Below are 22,877 nucleotides of genomic sequence, written 5' to 3'. Positions count from 1 at the left end.
TTGGCATTCATTCGTCATTCAACTTTCACTTATCCTGTGGTTTGAAATCGTTTCCTTCACGTTGATTTGACAGATCAACGTCTCTTTGGAATAAAATTAATGTCCAACAGAGGGAGCCGTCTGCACGGGGATCGGTCATGATAGCACTTGGACATGAAACAGCTTGGGATTTCCGCCTGCTGGATGCCTTTGCACCTCCACTGGAAAAGCCCACTTTTGCAACAAACGTCAAATACCGCATCTGCGTGCTCGCAGAGGACCGTATGCGAGCCTGACAGGCTGCGCGCTCAAACCACCACGGGAGCGGGCCCCTCCTTTGTGCACTCCGGAGGAGGTTTATTAAATGAAAAAAAAATCACCCCACTACTCCACCCCCGACCCGGAAGTGCCCTGTCTGCTATAAAGAGGACAATTTTCGCGTTTTCCCTCGCTTACGGCCATACTACCCTGAGAACGCCCGATCTCGTCCGATCTCGGAAGCTAAGCAGGGTCGGGCCTGGTTAGTACTTGGATGGGAGACCGCCTGGGAATACCAGGTGCTGTAAGCTTTTGCACCCACCTCCAATTCACAACACGATTCACTGCTCTTTCCAAAAATTTTGGCATTCATTCGTCATTCAACTTTCACTTATCCTGTGGTTTGAAATCGTTTCCTTCACGTTGATTTGACAGATCAACGTCTCTTTGGAATAAAATTAATGTCCAACAGAGGGAGCCGTCTGCACGGGGATCGGTCATGATAGCACTTGGACATGAAACAGCTTGGGATTTCCGCCTGCTGGATGCCTTTGCACCTCCACTGGAAAAGCCCACTTTTGCAACAAACGTCAAATACCGCATCTGCGTGCTCGCAGAGGACCGTATGCGAGCCTGACAGGCTGCGCGCTCAAACCACCACGGGAGCGGGCCCCTCCTTCGTGCTCTCGGGAGGAGGTCATTAAATGAAAAAAAAAATCACCCCACGACTCCATCCCCGACCCGCAAGTGCCCTGTCTGCTATAAAGGGGACAATTTTCACGTTTTCCCTCGCTTACGGCCATACTACCCTGAGAACGCCCGATCTCGTCCGATCTCGGAAGCTAAGCAGGGTCGGGCCTGGTTAGTACTTGGATGGGAGACCGCCTGGGAATACCAGGTGCTGTAAGCTTTTGCACCCACCTCCAATTCACAACACGATTCACTGCTCTTTCCAAAAATTTTGGCATTCATTCGTCATTCAACTTTCACTTATCCTGTGGTTTGAAATCGTTTCCTTCACGTTGATTTGACAGATCAACGTCTCTTTGGAATAAAATTAATGTCCAACAGAGGGAGCCGTCTGCACGTGGATCGGTAATGATAGCACTTGGACATGAAGCAGCTTGGGATTTCCGCCTGCTGGATGCTTTTGCACCTCCACTGGAAAAGCCAACTTTTGCAACAGACATCAAATACAGCCTCTGCGTGCTCGCAGAGGACCGTATGCGAGCCTGACAGGCTGCGCGCTCAAACCACCACGGGAGCGGGTCCCTCCTTTGTGCACTCCGGAGGAGGTTTATTAAATGAAAAAAAAATCACCCCACTACTCCACCCCCGACCCAGAAGTGCCCTGTCTGCTATAAAGGGGACAATTTTCACGTTTACCCTCGCTTACGGCCATACTACCCTGAGAGCACCCGATCTCGGAAGCTAAGCAGGGTCGGGCCTGGTTAGTACTTGGATGGGAGACCGCCTGGGAATACCAGGTGCTGTAAGCTTTTGGACCCACCTCCAATTCTCAACATGATTCACTGCTCTTTCCAAAAATTTTGGCATTCATTCGTCATTCAACTTTCACTTATCCTGTGGTTTGAAATCGTTTCCTTCACGTTGATTTGACAGATCAACGTCTCTTTGGAATAAAATTAATGTCCAACAGAGGGAGCCGTCTGCACGGGGATCGGTCATGATAGCACTTGGACATGAAACAGCTTGGGATTTCCGCCTGCTGGATGCCTTTGCACCTCCACTGGAAAAGCCCACTTTTGCAACAAACGTCAAATACCGCATCTGCGTGCTCGCAGAGGACCGTATGCGAGCCTGACAGGCTGCGCGCTCAAACCACCACGGGAGCGGGCCCCTCCTTCGTGCTCTCGGGAGGAGGTCATTAAATGAAAAAAAAAATCACCCCACGACTCCATCCCCGACCCGCAAGTGCCCTGTCTGCTATAAAGGGGACAATTTTCACGTTTTCCCTCGCTTACGGCCATACTACCCTGAGAACGCCCGATCTCGTCCGATCTCGGAAGCTAAGCAGGGTCGGGCCTGGTTAGTACTTGGATGGGAGACCGCCTGGGAATACCAGGTGCTGTAAGCTTTTGCACCCACCTCCAATTCACAACACGATTCACTGCTCTTTCCAAAAATTTTGGCATTCATTCGTCATTCAACTTTCACTTATCCTGTGGTTTGAAATCGTTTCCTTCACGTTGATTTGACAGATCAACGTCTCTTTGGAATAAAATTAATGTCCAACAGAGGGAGCCGTCTGCACGTGGATCGGTAATGATAGCACTTGGACATGAAGCAGCTTGGGATTTCCGCCTGCTGGATGCTTTTGCACCTCCACTGGAAAAGCCAACTTTTGCAACAGACATCAAATACAGCCTCTGCGTGCTCGCAGAGGACCGTATGCGAGCCTGACAGGCTGCACGCTCAAACCACCACGGGAGCGGGTCCCTCCTTTGTGCACTCCGGAGGAGGTTTATTAAATGAAAAAAAAATCACCCCACTACTCCACCCCCGACCCAGAAGTGCCCTGTCTGCTATAAAGGGGACAATTTTCACGTTTACCCTCGCTTACGGCCATACTACCCTGAGAGCACCCGATCTCGGAAGCTAAGCAGGGTCGGGCCTGGTTAGTACTTGGATGGGAGACCGCCTGGGAATACCAGGTGCTGTAAGCTTTTGCACCCACCTCCAATTCTCAACACGATTCACTGCTCTTTCCAAAAATTTTGGCATTCATTCGTCATTCAACTTTCACTTATCCTGTGGTTTGAAATCGTTTCCTTCACGTTGATTTGACAGATCAACGTCTCTTTGGAATAAAATTAATGTCCAACAGAGGGAGCCGTCTGCACGGGGATCGGTCATGATAGCACTTGGACTTGAAACAGCTTGGGATTTCCGCCTGCTGGATGCCTTTGCACCTCCACTGGAAAAGCCCACTTTTGCAACAAACGTCAAATACCGCATCTGCGTGCTCGCAGAGGACCGTATGCGAGCCTGACAGGCTGCGCGCTCAAACCACCACGGGAGCGGGCCCCTCCTTTGTGCACTCCGGAGGAGGTTTATTAAATGAAAAAAAAATCACCCCACTACTCCACCCTCGACCCGGAAGTGCCCTGTCTGCTATAAAGAGGACAATTTTCACGTTTTCCCTCGCTTACGGCCATACTACCCTGAGAACGCCCGATCTCGTCCGATCTCGGAAGCTAAGCAGGGTCGGGCCTGGTTAGTACTTGGATGGGAGACCGCCTGGGAATACCAGGTGCTGTAAGCTTTTGGACCCACCTCCAATTCTCAACACGATTCACTGCTCTTTCCAAAAATTTTGGCATTCATTCGTCATTCAACTTTCACTTATCCTGTGGTTTGAAATCGTTTCCTTCACGTTGATTTGACAGATCAACGTCTCTTTGGAATAAAATTAATGTCCAACAGAGGGAGCCGTCTGCACGGGGATCGGTCATGATAGCACTTGGACATGAAACAGCTTGGGATTTCCGCCTGCTGGATGCCTTTGCACCTCCACTGGAAAAGCCCACTTTTGCAACAAACGTCAAATACCGCATCTGCGTGCTCGCAGAGGACCGTATGCGAGCCTGACAGGCTGCGCGCTCAAACCACCACGGGAGCGGGCCCCTCCTTCGTGCTCTCGGGAGGAGGTCATTAAATGAAAAAAAAAATCACCCCACGACTCCATCCCCGACCCGCAAGTGCCCTGTCTGCTATAAAGGGGACAATTTTCACGTTTTCCCTCGCTTACGGCCATACTACCCTGAGAACCCCCGATCTCGTCCGATCTCGGAAGCTAAGCAGGGTCGGGCCTGGTTAGTACTTGGATGGGAGACCGCCTGGGAATACCAGGTGCTGTAAGCTTTTGCACCCACCTCCAATTCACAACACGATTCACTGCTCTTTCCAAAAATTTTGGCATTCATTCGTCATTCAACTTTCACTTATCCTGTGGTTTGAAATCGTTTCCTTCACGTTGATTTGACAGATCAACGTCTCTTTGGAATAAAATTAATGTCCAACAGAGGGAGCCGTCTGCACGTGGATCGGTAATGATAGCACTTGGACATGAAGCAGCTTGGGATTTCCGCCTGCTGGATGCTTTTGCACCTCCACTGGAAAAGCCAACTTTTGCAACAGACATCAAATACAGCCTCTGCGTGCTCGCAGAGGACCGTATGCGAGCCTGACAGGCTGCGCGCTCAAACCACCACGGGAGCGGGTCCCTCCTTTGTGCACTCCGGAGGAGGTTTATTAAATGAAAAAAAAATCACCCCACTACTCCACCCCCGACCCAGAAGTGCCCTGTCTGCTATAAAGGGGACAATTTTCACGTTTACCCTCGCTTACGGCCATACTACCCTGAGAGCACCCGATCTCGGAAGCTAAGCAGGGTCGGGCCTGGTTAGTACTTGGATGGGAGACCCCCTGGGAATACCAGGTGCTGTAAGCTTTTGCACCCACCTCCAATTCTCAACACGATTCACTGCTCTTTCCAAAAATTTTGGCATTCATTCGTCATTCAACTTTCACTTATCCTGTGGTTTGAAATCGTTTCCTTCACGTTGATTTGACAGATCAACGTCTCTTTGGAATAAAATTAATGTCCAACAGAGGGAGCCGTCTGCACGGGGATCGGTCATGATAGCACTTGGACTTGAAACAGCTTGGGATTTCCGCCTGCTGGATGCCTTTGCACCTCCACTGGAAAAGCCCACTTTTGCAACAAACGTCAAATACCGCATCTGCGTGCTCGCAGAGGACCGTATGCGAGCCTGACAGGCTGCGCGCTCAAACCACCACGGGAGCGGGCCCCTCCTTTGTGCACTCCGGAGGAGGTTTATTAAATGAAAAAAAAAATCACCCCACTACTCCACCCTCGACCCGGAAGTGCCCTGTCTGCTATAAAGAGGACAATTTTCACGTTTTCCCTCGCTTACGGCCATACTACCCTGAGAACGCCCGATCTCGTCCGATCTCGGAAGCTAAGCAGTGTCGGGCCTGGTTAGTACTTGGATGGGAGACCGCCTGGGAATACCAGGTGCTGTAAGCTTTTGCACCCACCTCCAATTCTCAACACGATTCACTGCTCTTTCCAAAAATTTTGGCATTCATTCGTCATTCAACTTTCACTTATCCTGTGGTTTGAAATCGTTTCCTTCACGTTGATTTGACAGATCAACGTCTCTTTGGAATAAAATTAATGTCCAACAGAGGGAGCCGTCTGCACGGGGATCGGTCATGATAGCACTTGGACATGAAACAGCTTGGGATTTCCGCCTGCTGGATGCCTTTGCACCTCCACTGGAAAAGCCCACTTTTGCAACAAACGTCAAATACCGCATCTGCGTGCTCGCAGAGGACCGTATGCGAGCCTGACAGGCTGCGCGCTCAAACCACCACGGGAGCGGGCCCCTCCTTTGTGCACTCCGGAGGAGGTTTATTAAATGAAAAAAAAAAATCACCCCACTACTCCACCCCCGACCCGGAAGTGCCCTGTCTGCTATAAAAAGGACAATTTTCGCGTTTTCCCTCGCTTACGGCCATACTACCCTGAGAACGCCCGATCTCGTCCGATCTCGGAAGCTAATCAGGGTCGGGCCTGGTTAGTACTTGGATGGGAGACCGCCTGGGAATACCAGGTGCTGTAAGCTTTTGCACCCACCTCCAATTCTCAACACGATTCACTGCTCTTTCCAAAAATTTTGGCATTCATTCGTCATTCAACTTTCACTTATCCTGTGGTTTGAAATCGTTTCCTTCACGTTGATTTGACAGATCAACGTCTCTTTGGAATAAAATTAATGTCCAACAGAGGGAGCCGTCTGCACGGGGATCGGTCATGATAGCACTTGGACATGAAACAGCTTGGGATTTCCGCCTGCTGGATGCCTTTGCACCTCCACTGGAAAAGCCCACTTTTGCAACAAACGTCAAATACCGCATCTGCGTGCTCGCAGAGGACCGTATGCGAGCCTGACAGGCTGCGCGCTCAAACCACCACGGGAGCGGGCCCCTCCTTTGTGCACTCCGGAGGAGGTTTATTAAATGAAAAAAAAATCACCCCACGACTCCACCCCCGACCCGGAAGTGCCCTGTCTGCTATAAAGAGGACAATTTTCGCGTTTTCCCTCGCTTACGGCCATACTACCCTGAGAACGCCCGATCTCGTCCGATCTCGGAAGCTAAGCAGGGTCGGGCCTGGTTAGTACTTGGATGGGAGACCGCCTGGGAATACCAGGTGCTGTAAGCTTTTGCACCCACCTCCAATTCACAACACGATTCACTGCTCTTTCCAAAAATTTTGGCATTCATTCGTCATTCAACTTTCACTTATCCTGTGGTTTGAAATCGTTTCCTTCACGTTGATTTGACAGATCAACGTCTCTTTGGAATAAAATTAATGTCCAACAGAGGGAGCCGTCTGCACGGGGATCGGTCATGATAGCACTTGGACATGAAACAGCTTGGGATTTCCGCCTGCTGGATGCCTTTGCACCTCCACTGGAAAAGCCCACTTTTGCAACAAACGTCAAATACCGCATCTGCGTGCTCGCAGAGGACCGTATGCGAGCCTGACAGGCTGCGCGCTCAAACCACCACGGGAGCGGGCCCCTCCTTCGTGCTCTATGGAGGAGGTCATTAAATGAAAAAAAAAATCACCCCACGACTCCATCCCCGACCCGCAAGTGCCCTGTCTGCTATAAAGGGGACAATTTTCACGTTTTCCCTCGCTTACGGCCATACTACCCTGAGAACGCCCGATCTCGTCCGATCTCGGAAGCTAAGCAGGGTCGGGCCTGGTTAGTACTTGGATGGGAGACCGCCTGGGAATACCAGGTGCTGTAAGCTTTTGCACCCACCTCCAATTCACAACACGATTCACTGCTCTTTCCAAAAATTTTGGCATTCATTCGTCATTCAACTTTCACTTATCCTGTGGTTTGAAATCGTTTCCTTCACGTTGATTTGACAGATCAACGTCTCTTTGGAATAAAATTAATGTCCAACAGAGGGAGCCGTCTGCACGTGGATCGGTAATGATAGCACTTGGACATGAAGCAGCTTGGGATTTCCGCCTGCTGGATGCTTTTGCACCTCCACTGGAAAAGCCAACTTTTGCAACAGACATCAAATACAGCCTCTGCGTGCTCGCAGAGGACCGTATGCGAGCCTGACAGGCTGCGCGCTCAAACCACCACGGGAGCGGGTCCCTCCTTTGTGCACTCCGGAGGAGGTTTATTAAATGAAAAAAAAATCACCCCACTACTCCACCCCCGACCCAGAAGTGCCCTGTCTGCTATAAAGGGGACAATTTTCACGTTTACCCTCGCTTACGGCCATACTACCCTGAGAGCACCCGATCTCGGAAGCTAAGCAGGGTCGGGCCTGGTTAGTACTTGGATGGGAGACCGCCTGGGAATACCAGGTGCTGTAAGCTTTTGGACCCACCTCCAATTCTCAACATGATTCACTGCTCTTTCCAAAAATTTTGGCATTCATTCGTCATTCAACTTTCACTTATCCTGTGGTTTGAAATCGTTTCCTTCACGTTGATTTGACAGATCAACGTCTCTTTGGAATAAAATTAATGTCCAACAGAGGGAGCCGTCTGCACGGGGATCGGTCATGATAGCACTTGGACATGAAACAGCTTGGGATTTCCGCCTGCTGGATGCCTTTGCACCTCCACTGGAAAAGCCCACTTTTGCAACAAACGTCAAATACCGCATCTGCGTGCTCGCAGAGGACCGTATGCGAGCCTGACAGGCTGCGCGCTCAAACCACCACGGGAGCGGGCCCCTCCTTTGTGCACTCCGGAGGAGGTTTATTAAATGAAAAAAAAAATCACCCCACGACTCCACCCCCGACCCGGAAGTGCTCTGTCTGCTATAAAGAGGACAATTTTCGCGTTTTCCCTCGCTTACGGCCATACTACCCTGAGAACGCCCGATCTCGTCCGATCTCGGAAGCTAAGCAGGGTCGGGCCTGGTTAGTACTTGGATGGGAGACCGCCTGGGAATACCAGGTGCTGTAAGCTTTTGCACCCACCTCCAATTCACAACACGATTCACTGCTCTTTCCAAAAATTTTGGCATTCATTCGTCATTCAACTTTCACTTATCCTGTGGTTTGAAATCGTTTCCTTCACGTTGATTTGACAGATCAACGTCTCTTTGGAATAAAATTAATGTCCAACAGAGGGAGCCATCTGCACGCGGATCGATAATGATAGCACTTGGACATGAAGCAGCTTGGGATTTCCGCCTGCTGGATGCTTTTGCACCTCCACTGGAAAAGCCAACTTTTGCAACAGACATCAAGTACCGTATCTGCGTGCTCGCAGAGGACCGTATGCGAGCCTGACAGGCTGCGCGCTCAAACCACCACGGGAGCGGGCCCCTCCTTTGTGCACTCCGGAGGAGGTTTATTAAATGAAAAAAAAAAATCACCCCACTACTCCACCCCCGACCCGGAAGTGCCCTGTCTGCTATAAAGAGGACAATTTTCACGTTTTCCCTCGCTTACGGCCATACTACCCTGAGAACGCCCGATCTCGTCCGATCTCGGAAGCTAAGCAGGGTCGGGCCTGGTTAGTACTTGGATGGGAGACCGCCTGGGAATACCAGGTGCTGTAAGCTTTTGGACCCACCTCCAATTCTCAACATGATTCACTGCTCTTTCCAAAAATTTTGGCATTCATTCGTCATTCAACTTTCACTTATCCTGTGGTTTGAAATCGTTTCCTTCACGTTGATTTGACAGATCAACGTCTCTTTGGAATAAAATTAATGTCCAACAGAGGGAGCCGTCTGCACGGGGATCGGTCATGATAGCACTTGGACATGAAACAGCTTGGGATTTCCGCCTGCTGGATGCCTTTGCACCTCCACTGGAAAAGCCCACTTTTGCAACAAACGTCAAATACCGCATCTGCGTGCTCGCAGAGGACCGTATGCGAGCCTGACAGGCTGCGCGCTCAAACCACCACGGGAGCGGGCCCCTCCTTTGTGCACTCCGGAGGAGGTTTATTAAATGAAAAAAAAAATCACCCCACTACTCCACCCCCGACCCGGAAGTGCCCTGTCTGCTATAAAAAGGACAATTTTCGCGTTTTCCCTCGCTTACGGCCATACTACCCTGAGAACGCCCGATCTCGTCCGATCTCGGAAGCTAAGCAGGGTCGGGCCTGGTTAGTACTTGGATGGGAGACCGCCTGGGAATACCAGGTGCTGTAAGCTTTTGCACCCACCTCCAATTCTCAACACGATTCACTGCTCTTTCCAAAAATTTTGGCATTCATTCGTCATTCAACTTTCACTTATCCTGTGGTTTGAAATCGTTTCCTTCACGTTGATTTGACAGATCAACGTCTCTTTGGAATAAAATTAATGTCCAACAGAGGGAGCCGTCTGCACGGGGATCGGTCATGATAGCACTTGGACATGAAACAGCTTGGGATTTCCGCCTGCTGGATGCCTTTGCACCTCCACTGGAAAAGCCCACTTTTGCAACAAACGTCAAATACCGCATCTGCGTGCTCGCAGAGGACCGTATGCGAGCCTGACAGGCTGCGCGCTCAAACCACCACGGGAGCGGGCCCCTCCTTTGTGCACTCCGGAGGAGGTTTATTAAATGAAAAAAAAAATCACCCCACGACTCCACCCCCGACCCGGAAGTGCTCTGTCTGCTATAAAGAGGACAATTTTCGCGTTTTCCCTCGCTTACGGCCATACTACCCTGAGAACGCCCGATCTCGTCCGATCTCGGAAGCTAAGCAGGGTCGGGCCTGGTTAGTACTTGGATGGGAGACCGCCTGGGAATACCAGGTGCTGTAAGCTTTTGCACCCACCTCCAATTCACAACACGATTCACTGCTCTTTCCAAAAATGTTGGCATTCATTCGTCATTCAACTTTCACTTATCCTGTGGTTTGAAATCGTTTCCTTCACGTTGATTTGACAGATCAACGTCTCTTTGGAATAAAATTAATGTCCAACAGAGGGAGCCATCTGCACGCGGATCGATAATGATAGCACTTGGACATGAAGCAGCTTGGGATTTCCGCCTGCTGGATGCTTTTGCACCTCCACTGGAAAAGCCAACTTTTGCAACAGACATCAAGTACCGTATCTGCGTGCTCGCAGAGGACCGTATGCGAGCCTGACAGGCTGCGCGCTCAAACCACCACGGGAGCGGGCCCCTCCTTTGTGCACTCCGGAGGAGGTTTATTAAATGAAAAAAAAAAATCACCCCACTACTCCACCCCCGACCCGGAAGTGCCCTGTCTGCTATAAAGAGGACAATTTTCACGTTTTCCCTCGCTTACGGCCATACTACCCTGAGAACGCCCGATCTCGTCCGATCTCGGAAGCTAAGCAGGGTCGGTCCTGGTTAGTACTTGGATGGGAGACCGCCTGGGAATACCAGGTGCTGTAAGCTTTTGCACCCACCTCCAATTCACAACACGATTCACTGCTCTTTCCAAAAATTTTGGCATTCATTCGTCATTCAACTTTCACTTATCCTGTGGTTTGAAATCGTTTCCTTCACGTTGATTTGACAGATCAACGTCTCTTTGGAATAAAATTAATGTCCAACAGAGGGAGCCGTCTGCACGTGGATCGGTAATGATAGCACTTGGACATGAAGCAGCTTGGGATTTCCGCCTGCTGGATGCTTTTGCACCTCCACTGGAAAAGCCAACTTTTGCAACAGACATCAAATACAGCCTCTGCGTGCTCGCAGAGGACCGTATGCGAGCCTGACAGGCTGCGCGCTCAAACCACCACAGGAGCGGGTCCCTCCTTTGTGCACTCCGGAGGAGGTTTATTAAATGAAAAAAAAATCACCCCACTACTCCACCCCCGACCCAGAAGTGCCCTGTCTGCTATAAAGGGGACAATTTTCACGTTTACCCTCGCTTACGGCCATACTACCCTGAGAGCACCCGATCTCGGAAGCTAAGCAGGGTCGGGCCTGGTTAGTACTTGGATGGGAGACCCCCTGGGAATACCAGGTGCTGTAAGCTTTTGCACCCACCTCCAATTCTCAACACGATTCACTGCTCTTTCCAAAAATTTTGGCATTCATTCGTCATTCAACTTTCACTTATCCTGTGGTTTGAAATCGTTTCCTTCACGTTGATTTGACAGATCAACGTCTCTTTGGAATAAAATTAATGTCCAACAGAGGGAGCCGTCTGCACGGGGATCGGTCATGATAGCACTTGGACTTGAAACAGCTTGGGATTTCCGCCTGCTGGATGCCTTTGCACCTCCACTGGAAAAGCCCACTTTTGCAACAAACGTCAAATACCGCATCTGCGTGCTCGCAGAGGACCGTATGCGAGCCTGACAGGCTGCGCGCTCAAACCACCACGGGAGCGGGCCCCTCCTTTGTGCACTCCGGAGGAGGTTTATTAAATGAAAAAAAAAATCACCCCACTACTCCACCCTCGACCCGGAAGTGCCCTGTCTGCTATAAAGAGGACAATTTTCACGTTTTCCCTCGCTTACGGCCATACTACCCTGAGAACGCCCGATCTCGTCCGATCTCGTCCGATCTCGGAAGCTAAGCAGTGTCGGGCCTGGTTAGTACTTGGATGGGAGACCGCCTGGGAATACCAGGTGCTGTAAGCTTTTGCACCCACCTCCAATTCTCAACACGATTCACTGCTCTTTCCAAAAATTTTGGCATTCATTCGTCATTCAACTTTCACTTATCCTGTGGTTTGAAATCGTTTCCTTCACGTTGATTTGACAGATCAACGTCTCTTTGGAATAAAATTAATGTCCAACAGAGGGAGCCGTCTGCACGGGGATCGGTCATGATAGCACTTGGACATGAAACAGCTTGGGATTTCCGCCTGCTGGATGCCTTTGCACCTCCACTGGAAAAGCCCACTTTTGCAACAAACGTCAAATACCGCATCTGCGTGCTCGCAGAGGACCGTATGCGAGCCTGACAGGCTGCGCGCTCAAACCACCACGGGAGCGGGCCCCTCCTTTGTGCACTCCGGAGGAGGTTTATTAAATGAAAAAAAAAAATCACCCCACTACTCCACCCCCGACCCGGAAGTGCCCTGTCTGCTATAAAAAGGACAATTTTCGCGTTTTCCCTCGCTTACGGCCATACTACCCTGAGAACGCCCGATCTCGTCCGATCTCGGAAGCTAAGCAGGGTCGGGCCTGGTTAGTACTTGGATGGGAGACCGCCTGGGAATACCAGGTGCTGTAAGCTTTTGCACCCACCTCCAATTCTCAACACGATTCACTGCTCTTTCCAAAAATTTTGGCATTCATTCGTCATTCAACTTTCACTTATCCTGTGGTTTGAAATCGTTTCCTTCACGTTGATTTGACAGATCAACGTCTCTTTGGAATAAAATTAATGTCCAACAGAGGGAGCCGTCTGCACGGGGATCGGTCATGATAGCACTTGGACATGAAACAGCTTGGGATTTCCGCCTGCTGGATGCCTTTGCACCTCCACTGGAAAAGCCCACTTTTGCAACAAACGTCAAATACCGCATCTGCGTGCTCGCAGAGGACCGTATGCGAGCCTGACAGGCTGCGCGCTCAAACCACCACGGGAGCGGGCCCCTCCTTTGTGCACTCCGGAGGAGGTTTATTAAATGAAAAAAAAAATCACCCCACGACTCCACCCCCGACCCGGAAGTGCCCTGTCTGCTATAAAGAGGACAATTTTCGCGTTTTCCCTCGCTTACGGCCATACTACCCTGAGAACGCCCGATCTCGTCCGATCTCGGAAGCTAAGCAGGGTCGGGCCTGGTTAGTACTTGGATGGGAGACCGCCTGGGAATACCAGGTGCTGTAAGCTTTTGCACCCACCTCCAATTCACAACACGATTCACTGCTCTTTCCAAAAATTTTGGCATTCATTCGTCATTCAACTTTCACTTATCCTGTGGTTTGAAATCGTTTCCTTCACGTTGATTTGACAGATCAACGTCTCTTTGGAATAAAATTAATGTCCAACAGAGGGAGCCGTCTGCACGGGGATCGGTCATGATAGCACTTGGACATGAAACAGCTTGGGATTTCCGCCTGCTGGATGCCTTTGCACCTCCACTGGAAAAGCCCACTTTTGCAACAAACGTCAAATACCGCATCTGCGTGCTCGCAGAGGACCGTATGCGAGCCTGACAGGCTGCGCGCTCAAACCACCACGGGAGCGGGCCCCTCCTTCGTGCTCTATGGAGGAGGTCATTAAATGAAAAAAAAAATCACCCCACGACTCCATCCCCGACCCGCAAGTGCCCTGTCTGCTATAAAGGGGACAATTTTCACGTTTTCCCTCGCTTACGGCCATACTACCCTGAGAACGCCCGATCTCGTCCGATCTCGGAAGCTAAGCAGGGTCGGGCCTGGTTAGTACTTGGATGGGAGACCGCCTGGGAATACCAGGTGCTGTAAGCTTTTGCACCCACCTCCAATTCACAACACGATTCACTGCTCTTTCCAAAAATTTTGGCATTCATTCGTCATTCAACTTTCACTTATCCTGTGGTTTGAAATCGTTTCCTTCACGTTGATTTGACAGATCAACGTCTCTTTGGAATAAAATTAATGTCCAACAGAGGGAGCCGTCTGCACGTGGATCGGTAATGATAGCACTTGGACATGAAGCAGCTTGGGATTTCCGCCTGCTGGATGCTTTTGCACCTCCACTGGAAAAGCCAACTTTTGCAACAGACATCAAATACAGCCTCTGCGTGCTCGCAGAGGACCGTATGCGAGCCTGACAGGCTGCGCGCTCAAACCACCACGGGAGCGGGTCCCTCCTTTGTGCACTCCGGAGGAGGTTTATTAAATGAAAAAAAAATCACCCCACTACTCCACCCCCGACCCAGAAGTGCCCTGTCTGCTATAAAGGGGACAATTTTCACGTTTACCCTCGCTTACGGCCATACTACCCTGAGAGCACCCGATCTCGGAAGCTAAGCAGGGTCGGGCCTGGTTAGTACTTGGATGGGAGACCGCCTGGGAATACCAGGTGCTGTAAGCTTTTGCACCCACCTCCAATTCTCAACACGATTCACTGCTCTTTCCAAAAATTTTGGCATTCATTCGTCATTCAACTTTCACTTATCCTGTGGTTTGAAATCGTTTCCTTCACGTTGATTTGACAGATCAACGTCTCTTTGGAATAAAATTAATGTCCAACAGAGGGAGCCGTCTGCACGGGGATCGGTCATGATAGCACTTGGACATGAAACAGCTTGGGATTTCCGCCTGCTGGATGCCTTTGCACCTCCACTGGAAAAGCCCACTTTTGCAACAAACGTCAAATACCGCATCTGCGTGCTCGCAGAGGACCGTATGCGAGCCTGACAGGCTGCGCGCTCAAACCACCACGGGAGCGGGCCCCTCCTTTGTGCACTCCGGAGGAGGTTTATTAAATGAAAAAAAAAATCACCCCACGACTCCACCCCCGACCCGGAAGTGCCCTGTCTGCTATAAAGAGGACAATTTTCGCGTTTTCCCTCGCTTACGGCCATACTACCCTGAGAACGCCCGATCTCGTCCGATCTCGGAAGCTAAGCAGGGTCGGGCCTGGTTAGTACTTGGATGGGAGACCGCCTGGGAATACCAGGTGCTGTAAGCTTTTGCACCCACCTCCAATTCACAACACGATTCACTGCTCTTTCCAAAAATTTTGGCATTCATTCGTCATTCAACTTTCACTTATCCTGTGGTTTGAAATCGTTTCCTTCACGTTGATTTGACAGATCAACGTCTCTTTGGAATAAAATTAATGTCCAACAGAGGGAGCCGTCTGCACGGGGATCGGTCATGATAGCACTTGGACATGAAACAGCTTGGGATTTCCGCCTGCTGGATGCCTTTGCACCTCCACTGGAAAAGCCCACTTTTGCAACAAACGTCAAATACCGCATCTGCGTGCTCGCAGAGGACCGTATGCGAGCCTGACAGGCTGCGCGCTCAAACCACCACGGGAGCGGGCCCCTCCTTCGTGCTCTATGGAGGAGGTCATTAAATGAAAAAAAAAATCACCCCACGACTCCATCCCCGACCCGCAAGTGCCCTGTCTGCTATAAAGGGGACAATTTTCACGTTTTCCCTCGCTTACGGCCATACTACCCTGAGAACGCCCGATCTCGTCCGATCTCGGAAGCTAAGCAGGGTCGGGCCTGGTTAGTACTTGGATGGGAGACCGCCTGGGAATACCAGGTGCTGTAAGCTTTTGCACCCACCTCCAATTCACAACACGATTCACTGCTCTTTCCAAAAATTTTGGCATTCATTCGTCATTCAACTTTCACTTATCCTGTGGTTTGAAATCGTTTCCTTCACGTTGATTTGACAGATCAACGTCTCTTTGGAATAAAATTAATGTCCAACAGAGGGAGCCGTCTGCACGTGGATCGGTAATGATAGCACTTGGACATGAAGCAGCTTGGGATTTCCGCCTGCTGGATGCTTTTGCACCTCCACTGGAAAAGCCAACTTTTGCAACAGACATCAAATACAGCCTCTGCGTGCTCGCAGAGGACCGTATGCGAGCCTGACAGGCTGCGCGCTCAAACCACCACGGGAGCGGGTCCCTCCTTTGTGCACTCCGGAGGAGGTTTATTAAATTAAAAAAAAATCACCCCACTACTCCACCCCCGACCCAGAAGTGCCCTGTCTGCTATAAAGGGGACAATTTTCACGTTTACCCTCGCTTACGGCCATACTACCCTGAGAGCACCCGATCTCGGAAGCTAAGCAGGGTCGGGCCTGGTTAGTACTTGGATGGGAGACCGCCTGGGAATACCAGGTGCTGTAAGCTTTTGGACCCACCTCCAATTCTCAACACGATTCACTGCTCTTTCCAAAAATTTTGGCATTCATTCGTCATTCAACTTTCACTTATCCTGTGGTTTGAAATCGTTTCCTTCACGTTGATTTGACAGATCAACGTCTCTTTGGAATAAAATTAATGTCCAACAGAGGGAGCCGTCTGCACGGGGATCGGTCATGATAGCACTTGGACATGAAACAGCTTGGGATTTCCGCCTGCTGGATGCCTTTGCACCTCCACTGGAAAAGCCCACTTTTGCAACAAACGTCAAATACCGCATCTGCGTGCTCGCAGAGGACCGTATGCGAGCCTGACAGGCTGCGCGCTCAAACCACCACGGGAGCGGGCCCCTCCTTCGTGCTCTCGGGAGGAGGTCATTAAATGAAAAAAAAAATCACCCCACGACTCCATCCCCGACCCGCAAGTGCCCTGTCTGCTATAAAGGGGACAATTTTCACGTTTTCCCTCGCTTACGGCCATACTACCCTGAGAACGCCCGATCTCGTCCGATCTCGGAAGCTAAGCAGGGTCGGGCCTGGTTAGTACTTGGATGGGAGACCGCCTGGGAATACCAGGTGCTGTAAGCTTTTGCACCCACCTCCAATTCACAACACGATTCACTGCTCTTTCCAAAAATTTTGGCATTCATTCGTCATTCAACTTTCACTTATCCTGTGGTTTGAAATCGTTTCCTTCACGTTGATTTGACAGATCAACGTCTCTTTGGAATAAAATTAATGTCCAACAGAGGGAGCCGTCTGCACGGGGATCGGTCATGATAGCACTTGGACATGAAACAGCTTGGGATTTCCGCCTGCTGGATGCCTTTGCACCTCCACTGGAAAAGCCCACTTTTGCAACAAACGTCAAATACCGCATCTGCGTGCTCGCAGAGGACCGTATGCGAGCCTGACAGGCTGCGCGCTCAAACCACCACGGGAGCGGGCCCCTCCTTTGTGCACTCCGGAGGAGGTTTATTAAATGAAAAAAAAAATCACCCCACGACTCCACCCCCGACCCGGAAGTGCCCTGTCTGCTATAAAGAGGACAATTTTCGCGTTTTCCCTCGCTTACGGCCATACTACCCTGAGAACGCCCGATCTCGTCCGATCTCGGAAGCTAAGCAGGGTCGGGCCTGGTTAGTACTTGGATGGGAGACCGCCTCGGAATACCAGGTGCTGTAAGCTTTTGCACCCACCTCCAATTCACAACACGATTCACTGCTCTTTCCAAAAATTTTGGCATTCATTCGTCATTCAACTTTCACTTATCCTGTGGTTTGAAATCGTTTCCTTCACGTTGATTTGACAGATCAACGTCTCTTTGGAATAAAATTAATGTCCAACAGAGGGAGCCGTCTGCACGTGGATCGGTAATGATAGCACTTGGACATGAAGCAGCTTGGGATTTCCGCCTGCTGGATGCTTTTGCACCTCCACTGGAAAAGCCAACTTTTGCAACAGACATCAAATACAGCCTCTGCGTGCTCGCAGAGGACCGTATGCGAGCCTGACAGGCTGCGCGCTCAAACCACCACGGGAGCGGGTCCCTCCTTTGTGCACTCCGGAGGAGGTTTATTAAATTAAAAAAAAATCACCCCACTACTCCACCCCCGACCCAGAAGTGCCCTGTCTGCTATAAAGGGGACAATTTTCACGTTTACCCTCGCTTACGGCCATACTACCCTGAGAGCACCCGATCTCGGAAGCTAAGCAGGGTCGGGCCTGGTTAGTACTTGGATGGGAGACCGCCTGGGAATACCAGGTGCTGTAAGCTTTTGGACCCACCTCCAATTCTCAACATGATTCACTGCTCTTTCCAAAAATTTTGGCATTCATTCGTCATTCAACTTTCACTTATCCTGTGGTTTGAAATCGTTTCCTTCACGTTGATTTGACAGATCAACGTCTCTTTGGAATAAAATTAATGTCCAACAGAGGGAGCCGTCTGCACGGGGATCGGTCATGATAGCACTTGGACATGAAACAGCTTGGGATTTCCGCCTGCTGGATGCCTTTGCACCTCCACTGGAAAAGCCCACTTTTGCAACAAACGTCAAATACCGCATCTGCGTGCTCGCAGAGGACCGTATGCGAGCCTGACAGGCTGCGCGCTCAAACCACCACGGGAGCGGGCCCCTCCTTCGTGCTCTCGGGAGGAGGTCATTAAATGAAAAAAAAAATCACCCCACGACTCCATCCCCGACCCGCAAGTGCCCTGTCTGCTATAAAGGGGACAATTTTCACGTTTTCCCTCGCTTACGGCCATACTACCCTGAGAACGCCCGATCTCGTCCGATCTCGGAAGCTAAGCAGGGTCGGGCCTGGTTAGTACTTGGATGGGAGACCGCCTGGGAATACCAGGTGCTGTAAGCTTTTGCACCCACCTCCAATTCACAACACGATTCACTGCTCTTTCCAAAAATTTTGGCATTCATTCGTCATTCAACTTTCACTTATCCTGTGGTTTGAAATCGTTTCCTTCACGTTGATTTGACAGATCAACGTCTCTTTGGAATAAAATTAATGTCCAACAGAGGGAGCCGTCTGCACGGGGATCGGTCATGATAGCACTTGGACATGAAACAGCTTGGGATTTCCGCCTGCTGGATGCCTTTGCACCTCCACTGGAAAAGCCCACTTTTGCAACAAACGTCAAATACCGCATCTGCGTGCTCGCAGAGGACCGTATGCGAGCCTGACAGGCTGCGCGCTCAAACCACCACGGGAGCGGGCCCCTCCTTTGTGCACTCCGGAGGAGGTTTATTAAATGAAAAAAAAAATCACCCCACGACTCCACCCCCGACCCGGAAGTGCCCTGTCTGCTATAAAGAGGACAATTTTCGCGTTTTCCCTCGCTTACGGCCATACTACCCTGAGAACGCCCGATCTCGTCCGATCTCGGAAGCTAAGCAGGGTCGGGCCTGGTTAGTACTTGGATGGGAGACCGCCTCGGAATACCAGGTGCTGTAAGCTTTTGCACCCACCTCCAATTCACAACACGATTCACTGCTCTTTCCAAAAATTTTGGCATTCATTCGTCATTCAACTTTCACTTATCCTGTGGTTTGAAATCGTTTCCTTCACGTTGATTTGACAGATCAACGTCTCTTTGGAATAAAATTAATGTCCAACAGAGGGAGCCGTCTGCACGTGGATCGGTAATGATAGCACTTGGACATGAAGCAGCTTGGGATTTCCGCCTGCTGGATGCTTTTGCACCTCCACTGGAAAAGCCAACTTTTGCAACAGACATCAAATACAGCCTCTGCGTGCTCGCAGAGGACCGTATGCGAGCCTGACAGGCTGCGCGCTCAAACCACCACGGGAGCGGGTCCCTCCTTTGTGCACTCCGGAGGAGGTTTATTAAATTAAAAAAAAATCACCCCACTACTCCACCCCCGACCCAGAAGTGCCCTGTCTGCTATAAAGGGGACAATTTTCACGTTTACCCTCGCTTACGGCCATACTACCCTGAGAGCACCCGATCTCGGAAGCTAAGCAGGGTCGGGCCTGGTTAGTACTTGGATGGGAGACCGCCTGGGAATACCAGGTGCTGTAAGCTTTTGGACCCACCTCCAATTCTCAACATGATTCACTGCTCTTTCCAAAAATTTTGGCATTCATTCGTCATTCAACTTTCACTTATCCTGTGGTTTGAAATCGTTTCCTTCACGTTGATTTGACAGATCAACGTCTCTTTGGAATAAAATTAATGTCCAACAGAGGGAGCCGTCTGCACGGGGATCGGTCATGATAGCACTTGGACATGAAACAGCTTGGGATTTCCGCCTGCTGGATGCCTTTGCACCTCCACTGGAAAAGCCCACTTTTGCAACAAACGTCAAATACCGCATCTGCGTGCTCGCAGAGGACCGTATGCGAGCCTGACAGGCTGCGCGCTCAAACCACCACGGGAGCGGGCCCCTCCTTCGTGCTCTCGGGAGGAGGTCATTAAATGAAAAAAAAAATCACCCCACGACTCCATCCCCGACCCGCAAGTGCCCTGTCTGCTATAAAGGGGACAATTTTCACGTTTTCCCTCGCTTACGGCCATACTACCCTGAGAACGCCCGATCTCGTCCGATCTCGGAAGCTAAGCAGGGTCGGGCCTGGTTAGTACTTGGATGGGAGACCGCCTGGGAATACCAGGTGCTGTAAGCTTTTGCACCCACCTCCAATTCACAACACGATTCACTGCTCTTTCCAAAAATTTTGGCATTCATTCGTCATTCAACTTTCACTTATCCTGTGGTTTGAAATCGTTTCCTTCACGTTGATTTGACAGATCAACGTCTCTTTGGAATAAAATTAATGTCCAACAGAGGGAGCCGTCTGCACGGGGATCGGTCATGATAGCACTTGGACATGAAACAGCTTGGGATTTCCGCCTGCTGGATGCCTTTGCACCTCCACTGGAAAAGCCCACTTTTGCAACAAACGTCAAATACCGCATCTGCGTGCTCGCAGAGGACCGTATGCGAGCCTGACAGGCTGCGCGCTCAAACCACCACGGGAGCGGGCCCCTCCTTTGTGCACTCCGGAGGAGGTTTATTAAATGAAAAAAAAAATCACCCCACGACTCCACCCCCGACCCGGAAGTGCCCTGTCTGCTATAAAGAGGACAATTTTCGCGTTTTCCCTCGCTTACGGCCATACTACCCTGAGAACGCCCGATCTCGTCCGATCTCGGAAGCTAAGCAGGGTCGGGCCTGGTTAGTACTTGGATGGGAGACCGCCTGGGAATACCAGGTGCTGTAAGCTTTTGCACCCACCTCCAATTCACAACACGATTCACTGCTCTTTCCAAAAATTTTGGCATTCATTCGTCATTCAACTTTCACTTATCCTGTGGTTTGAAATCGTTTCCTTCACGTTGATTTGACAGATCAACGTCTCTTTGGAATAAAATTAATGTCCAACAGAGGGAGCCGTCTGCACGTGGATCGATAATGATAGCACTTGGACATGAAGCAGCTTGGGATTTCCGCCTGCTGGATGCTTTTGCACCTCCACTGGAAAAGCCAACTTTTGCAACAGACATCAAGTACCGTATCTGCGTGCTCGCAGAGGACCGTATGCGAGCCTGACAGGCTGCGCTCTCAAACCACCACGGGAGCGGGCCCCTCCTTTGTGCACTCCGGAGGAGGTTTATTAAATGAAAAAAAAAAATCACCCCACTACTCCACCCCCGACCCGGAAGTGCCCTGTCTGCTATAAAGAGGACAATTTTCACGTTTTCCCTCGCTTACGGCCATACTACCCTGAGAACGCCCGATCTCGTCCGATCTCGGAAGCTAAGCAGGGTCGGGCCTGGTTAGTACTTGGATGGGAGACCGCCTGGGAATACCAGGTGCTGTAAGCTTTTGGACCCACCTCCAATTCTCAACACGATTCACTGCTCTTTCCAAAAATTTTGGCATTCATTCGTCATTCAACTTTCACTTATCCTGTGGTTTGAAATCGTTTCCTTCACGTTGATTTGACAGATCAACGTCTCTTTGGAATAAAATTAATGTCCAACAGAGGGAGCCGTCTGCACGGGGATCGGTCATGATAGCACTTGGACATGAAACAGCTTGGGATTTCCGCCTGCTGGATGCCTTTGCACCTCCACTGGAAAAGCCCACTTTTGCAACAAACGTCAAATACCGCATCTGCGTGCTCGCAGAGGACCGTATGCGAGCCTGACAGGCTGCGCGCTCAAACCACCACGGGAGCGGGCCCCTCCTTCGTGCTCTCGGGAGGAGGTCATTAAATGAAAAAAAAAATCACCCCACGACTCCATCCCCGACCCGCAAGTGCCCTGTCTGCTATAAAGGGGACAATTTTCACGTTTTCCCTCGCTTACGGCCATACTACCCTGAGAGCACCCGATCTCGGAAGCTAAGCAGGGTCGGGCCTGGTTAGTACTTGGATGGGAGACCGCCTGGGAATACCAGGTGCTGTAAGCTTTTGGACCCACCTCCAATTCTCAACATGATTCACTGCTCTTTCCAAAAATTTTGGCATTCATTCGTCATTCAACTTTCACTTATCCTGTGGTTTGAAATCGTTTCCTTCACGTTGATTTGACAGATCAACGTCTCTTTGGAATAAAATTAATGTCCAACAGAGGGAGCCGTCTGCACGGGGATCGGTCATGATAGCACTTGGACATGAAACAGCTTGGGATTTCCGCCTGCTGGATGCCTTTGCACCTCCACTGGAAAAGCCCACTTTTGCAACAAACGTCAAATACCGCATCTGCGTGCTCGCAGAGGACCGTATGCGAGCCTGACAGGCTGCGCGCTCAAACCACCACGGGAGCGGGCCCCTCCTTCGTGCTCTCGGGAGGAGGTCATTAAATGAAAAAAAAAATCACCCCACGACTCCATCCCCGACCCGCAAGTGCCCTGTCTGCTATAAAGGGGACAATTTTCACGTTTTCCCTCGCTTACGGCCATACTACCCTGAGAACGCCCGATCTCGTCCGATCTCGGAAGCTAAGCAGGGTCGGGCCTGGTTAGTACTTGGATGGGAGACCGCCTGGGAATACCAGGTACTGTAAGCTTTTGCACCCACCTCCAATTCACAACACGATTCACTGCTCTTTCCAAAAATTTTGGCATTCATTCGTCATTCAACTTTCACTTATCCTGTGGTTTGAAATCGTTTCCTTCACGTTGATTTGACAGATCAACGTCTCTTTGGAATAAAATTAATGTCCAACAGAGGGAGCCGTCTGCACGGGGATCGGTCATGATAGCACTTGGACATGAAACAGCTTGGGATTTCCGCCTGCTGGAT

At 50.5% G+C, this 22,877-nt stretch overlaps 27 non-coding genes and 11 pseudogenes across 27 annotated transcripts; all 38 read left to right on the top strand.

The window, feature by feature from the left end:
• Positions 1-429: 429 nt before the first annotated feature.
• On the top strand, positions 430-548 carry LOC127588386 (5S ribosomal RNA). Its single transcript, XR_007959063.1, has one exon. It is a non-coding gene; the product is annotated as a 5S ribosomal RNA (ribosomal RNA).
• A 480-nt stretch (positions 549-1,028) lies between these two features.
• Positions 1,029-1,147, top strand: LOC127588383 (5S ribosomal RNA). Its single transcript, XR_007959062.1, has one exon. It is a non-coding gene; the product is annotated as a 5S ribosomal RNA (ribosomal RNA).
• Positions 1,148-1,627: 480 nt separating this feature from the next.
• On the top strand, positions 1,628-1,736 carry LOC127616186 (uncharacterized; annotated as a pseudogene).
• A 480-nt stretch (positions 1,737-2,216) lies between these two features.
• Positions 2,217-2,335, top strand: LOC127588372 (5S ribosomal RNA). Its single transcript, XR_007959059.1, has one exon. It is a non-coding gene; the product is annotated as a 5S ribosomal RNA (ribosomal RNA).
• Positions 2,336-2,815: 480 nt separating this feature from the next.
• Positions 2,816-2,924, top strand: LOC127616182 (uncharacterized; annotated as a pseudogene).
• Positions 2,925-3,404: 480 nt separating this feature from the next.
• LOC127588365 (5S ribosomal RNA) lies at positions 3,405-3,523 on the top strand. Its single transcript, XR_007959058.1, has one exon. It is a non-coding gene; the product is annotated as a 5S ribosomal RNA (ribosomal RNA).
• A 480-nt stretch (positions 3,524-4,003) lies between these two features.
• LOC127612753 (5S ribosomal RNA) lies at positions 4,004-4,122 on the top strand. The gene has a single exon (XR_007965935.1). It is a non-coding gene; the product is annotated as a 5S ribosomal RNA (ribosomal RNA).
• Positions 4,123-4,602: 480 nt separating this feature from the next.
• On the top strand, positions 4,603-4,711 carry LOC127616493 (uncharacterized; annotated as a pseudogene).
• Positions 4,712-5,192: 481 nt separating this feature from the next.
• LOC127614292 (5S ribosomal RNA) lies at positions 5,193-5,311 on the top strand. Its single transcript, XR_007966452.1, has one exon. It is a non-coding gene; the product is annotated as a 5S ribosomal RNA (ribosomal RNA).
• Positions 5,312-5,793: 482 nt separating this feature from the next.
• Positions 5,794-5,912, top strand: LOC127613706 (5S ribosomal RNA). Its single transcript, XR_007966290.1, has one exon. It is a non-coding gene; the product is annotated as a 5S ribosomal RNA (ribosomal RNA).
• A 480-nt stretch (positions 5,913-6,392) lies between these two features.
• On the top strand, positions 6,393-6,511 carry LOC127588361 (5S ribosomal RNA). Its single transcript, XR_007959057.1, has one exon. It is a non-coding gene; the product is annotated as a 5S ribosomal RNA (ribosomal RNA).
• Positions 6,512-6,991: 480 nt separating this feature from the next.
• LOC127588355 (5S ribosomal RNA) lies at positions 6,992-7,110 on the top strand. Its single transcript, XR_007959055.1, has one exon. It is a non-coding gene; the product is annotated as a 5S ribosomal RNA (ribosomal RNA).
• A 480-nt stretch (positions 7,111-7,590) lies between these two features.
• LOC127616176 (uncharacterized) lies at positions 7,591-7,699 on the top strand (annotated as a pseudogene).
• A 481-nt stretch (positions 7,700-8,180) lies between these two features.
• LOC127588348 (5S ribosomal RNA) lies at positions 8,181-8,299 on the top strand. The gene has a single exon (XR_007959054.1). It is a non-coding gene; the product is annotated as a 5S ribosomal RNA (ribosomal RNA).
• A 482-nt stretch (positions 8,300-8,781) lies between these two features.
• Positions 8,782-8,900, top strand: LOC127588342 (5S ribosomal RNA). Its single transcript, XR_007959053.1, has one exon. It is a non-coding gene; the product is annotated as a 5S ribosomal RNA (ribosomal RNA).
• Positions 8,901-9,381: 481 nt separating this feature from the next.
• On the top strand, positions 9,382-9,500 carry LOC127588335 (5S ribosomal RNA). Its single transcript, XR_007959048.1, has one exon. It is a non-coding gene; the product is annotated as a 5S ribosomal RNA (ribosomal RNA).
• Positions 9,501-9,981: 481 nt separating this feature from the next.
• On the top strand, positions 9,982-10,100 carry LOC127588329 (5S ribosomal RNA). Its single transcript, XR_007959047.1, has one exon. It is a non-coding gene; the product is annotated as a 5S ribosomal RNA (ribosomal RNA).
• Positions 10,101-10,582: 482 nt separating this feature from the next.
• Positions 10,583-10,701, top strand: LOC127613861 (5S ribosomal RNA). Its single transcript, XR_007966347.1, has one exon. It is a non-coding gene; the product is annotated as a 5S ribosomal RNA (ribosomal RNA).
• A 480-nt stretch (positions 10,702-11,181) lies between these two features.
• Positions 11,182-11,290, top strand: LOC127616488 (uncharacterized; annotated as a pseudogene).
• A 481-nt stretch (positions 11,291-11,771) lies between these two features.
• Positions 11,772-11,900, top strand: LOC127616687 (uncharacterized; annotated as a pseudogene).
• Positions 11,901-12,382: 482 nt separating this feature from the next.
• Positions 12,383-12,501, top strand: LOC127588323 (5S ribosomal RNA). Its single transcript, XR_007959046.1, has one exon. It is a non-coding gene; the product is annotated as a 5S ribosomal RNA (ribosomal RNA).
• Positions 12,502-12,982: 481 nt separating this feature from the next.
• LOC127588317 (5S ribosomal RNA) lies at positions 12,983-13,101 on the top strand. Its single transcript, XR_007959045.1, has one exon. It is a non-coding gene; the product is annotated as a 5S ribosomal RNA (ribosomal RNA).
• Positions 13,102-13,581: 480 nt separating this feature from the next.
• On the top strand, positions 13,582-13,700 carry LOC127588305 (5S ribosomal RNA). Its single transcript, XR_007959043.1, has one exon. It is a non-coding gene; the product is annotated as a 5S ribosomal RNA (ribosomal RNA).
• Positions 13,701-14,180: 480 nt separating this feature from the next.
• LOC127616171 (uncharacterized) lies at positions 14,181-14,289 on the top strand (annotated as a pseudogene).
• A 481-nt stretch (positions 14,290-14,770) lies between these two features.
• Positions 14,771-14,889, top strand: LOC127588302 (5S ribosomal RNA). The gene has a single exon (XR_007959042.1). It is a non-coding gene; the product is annotated as a 5S ribosomal RNA (ribosomal RNA).
• Positions 14,890-15,369: 480 nt separating this feature from the next.
• Positions 15,370-15,488, top strand: LOC127588298 (5S ribosomal RNA). Its single transcript, XR_007959038.1, has one exon. It is a non-coding gene; the product is annotated as a 5S ribosomal RNA (ribosomal RNA).
• Positions 15,489-15,968: 480 nt separating this feature from the next.
• On the top strand, positions 15,969-16,077 carry LOC127616168 (uncharacterized; annotated as a pseudogene).
• Positions 16,078-16,557: 480 nt separating this feature from the next.
• On the top strand, positions 16,558-16,676 carry LOC127588292 (5S ribosomal RNA). Its single transcript, XR_007959036.1, has one exon. It is a non-coding gene; the product is annotated as a 5S ribosomal RNA (ribosomal RNA).
• Positions 16,677-17,157: 481 nt separating this feature from the next.
• LOC127613716 (5S ribosomal RNA) lies at positions 17,158-17,276 on the top strand. Its single transcript, XR_007966294.1, has one exon. It is a non-coding gene; the product is annotated as a 5S ribosomal RNA (ribosomal RNA).
• Positions 17,277-17,756: 480 nt separating this feature from the next.
• LOC127616159 (uncharacterized) lies at positions 17,757-17,865 on the top strand (annotated as a pseudogene).
• A 480-nt stretch (positions 17,866-18,345) lies between these two features.
• Positions 18,346-18,464, top strand: LOC127588290 (5S ribosomal RNA). Its single transcript, XR_007959035.1, has one exon. It is a non-coding gene; the product is annotated as a 5S ribosomal RNA (ribosomal RNA).
• A 481-nt stretch (positions 18,465-18,945) lies between these two features.
• Positions 18,946-19,064, top strand: LOC127613715 (5S ribosomal RNA). The gene has a single exon (XR_007966293.1). It is a non-coding gene; the product is annotated as a 5S ribosomal RNA (ribosomal RNA).
• Positions 19,065-19,544: 480 nt separating this feature from the next.
• Positions 19,545-19,653, top strand: LOC127616154 (uncharacterized; annotated as a pseudogene).
• A 480-nt stretch (positions 19,654-20,133) lies between these two features.
• LOC127588280 (5S ribosomal RNA) lies at positions 20,134-20,252 on the top strand. Its single transcript, XR_007959033.1, has one exon. It is a non-coding gene; the product is annotated as a 5S ribosomal RNA (ribosomal RNA).
• Positions 20,253-20,733: 481 nt separating this feature from the next.
• LOC127588272 (5S ribosomal RNA) lies at positions 20,734-20,852 on the top strand. Its single transcript, XR_007959025.1, has one exon. It is a non-coding gene; the product is annotated as a 5S ribosomal RNA (ribosomal RNA).
• Positions 20,853-21,334: 482 nt separating this feature from the next.
• LOC127588266 (5S ribosomal RNA) lies at positions 21,335-21,453 on the top strand. The gene has a single exon (XR_007959024.1). It is a non-coding gene; the product is annotated as a 5S ribosomal RNA (ribosomal RNA).
• Positions 21,454-21,933: 480 nt separating this feature from the next.
• LOC127616144 (uncharacterized) lies at positions 21,934-22,042 on the top strand (annotated as a pseudogene).
• Positions 22,043-22,522: 480 nt separating this feature from the next.
• Positions 22,523-22,641, top strand: LOC127613506 (5S ribosomal RNA). The gene has a single exon (XR_007966215.1). It is a non-coding gene; the product is annotated as a 5S ribosomal RNA (ribosomal RNA).
• Positions 22,642-22,877: the final 236 nt, after the last annotated feature.

Source organism: Hippocampus zosterae, chromosome 1 (assembly GCF_025434085.1).
Source record: "Hippocampus zosterae strain Florida chromosome 1, ASM2543408v3, whole genome shotgun sequence".
NCBI lineage: Eukaryota > Metazoa > Chordata > Actinopteri > Syngnathiformes > Syngnathidae > Hippocampus > Hippocampus zosterae.
Note: the sequence above shows the minus strand (reverse complement) of the source record. Positions and strands in the feature narration are given on the sequence as shown.